Here is a 1,595-nt window from a genome sequence, read left to right as displayed (position 1 = left end):
CTAGAAACGTTGCGTCATAGTAGTCACGTGACTCGCTGACGCAACAATATAGTCATACTATTATATTGTTACCTCTCCGTTCGTTAGTTAATTTTCAGTAACTTCGTTCCGGCGAAACTTTAGCGACACAAGTCCTTTCTTAAATAAAACTGGTTTATTCTTTCCGAATACATCTTTACGATAAACTTTAATTTCAACAGTCGCTCTATAACAAACGCTATATCTCACGTGGCCAACAATATTTTTTCCACATACATTCAATTACTCACTACACTGTCCCCCCCCCCCCCGTCACGTTGAGACCGTCTTATATATATACAAGACTAACACATATCTAGTAAATGCTTGGGCATTCTTGAAAGAACAGGATATTTCTAGAAAACGGGTGGCGTGATACTAGTCACGTGACCTCGCTGACGCAACAATATTTATATACACAGTTATAAGTTATTGTTGTAACACATTCTATCCTTGAATAGGCTCTTTTGACAGTTTTGGGTTAATTGGTAAAATAATTGAATGCTAAGTCCAATCCATGCAACGACAGAAATTAGTTTATTTATTCTCTAACGTTTGCTACAGGCTAGTTATAGGCCTAACTCCACAGTGTTTCAATAGAAACTGAGATACTAATGTATGTCTAACTCCAACTAAACTTTTCAACAGAAATTCCGAAACTAATCGATTAATAACAAACGTGCTAAATAATTCACTGAGTTACTAATAACTTACTACTAATGCTGAACTGAATCACTCATTAACTAACTGCTTCACTGATTTCGTATTTATATCGCACTCTTACCTCTAAATGCTACACTAAATTTTTAAAATTCTTAACTTTCGTGAAATTTCCAGACACTGTGCCACACATCATATAGCGAAAATTATATAAAAATAATTCTAATACCCAAATAGTACACTAAACTGTTCATCCACCAAGTCTTTTTGGTGGGTTTCTTCTCTGAAGGTTATGGTATGCAGACTGGATGACCTCTTATCCCTTATTGTCATTGTGAGAATTCTCTCTAGGTAGGTGATCAAGTGAATCAATCGGTGGCTATATTTTTGGTGATCCATTGGAAGTGGTCTTAACAGGAACCCTGGGCTTCTCAACAGGTTGACCTTCCACTGGTAGATTCTTCTCAGAAGTTACCCAGTTTGCTATTCTTTCACTAACCTTTTCCCAAAAGACAATTACTGTGAGTATTCTTTTTCTTGACTGCCTGTCCTTCTGAATTCTGTAACTCACATGATTGATTCTTTTCACTGCAACACATGGCCCTTCTCAACAACTGCTTAGCTTTAGAGTTAGTCCTTTCTTGTGGCAGGGATTATACAGTAATATCATGTTAGCTTGATGGAATCCTGTCACATAAGCATTAACATCTTATAGCGACTTTTCATTTTATCACTTACTAATTTCTTTCCTGGGTAAAGTGATGTATAATATTGTTACGTCTCTGTTCGTTAGTTGATTTTCCGTAACTTCGTTCCGACGAAACTTTAGCGACACAAGTCCTTACTTAATAAAACTGGTTTATTCTTTCCGAATACAACTTTACGATATACTTTAATTTCAACAGTTGCTCTATAAC

The 1,595-nt window shown here is 36.1% G+C and overlaps 1 protein-coding gene across 2 annotated transcripts in view; it reads left to right on the top strand.

The window, feature by feature from the left end:
• Positions 1 to 1,595, top strand: part of LOC106473861 (carbonyl reductase [NADPH] 1-like) — a 42,293-nt gene that overhangs the window by 3,012 nt on the left and 37,686 nt on the right. The gene's annotated exons all lie outside the window — the stretch shown is intronic.

This window comes from Limulus polyphemus, unplaced genomic scaffold, assembly GCF_000517525.1.
Source record: "Limulus polyphemus unplaced genomic scaffold, Limulus_polyphemus-2.1.2 Scaffold0, whole genome shotgun sequence".
Classification (NCBI taxonomy): Eukaryota; Metazoa; Arthropoda; class Merostomata; order Xiphosura; family Limulidae; genus Limulus; species Limulus polyphemus.
The sequence above is the reverse complement of the archived record's forward strand: the minus strand, read 5'-3'. Positions and strand labels throughout refer to the sequence as shown.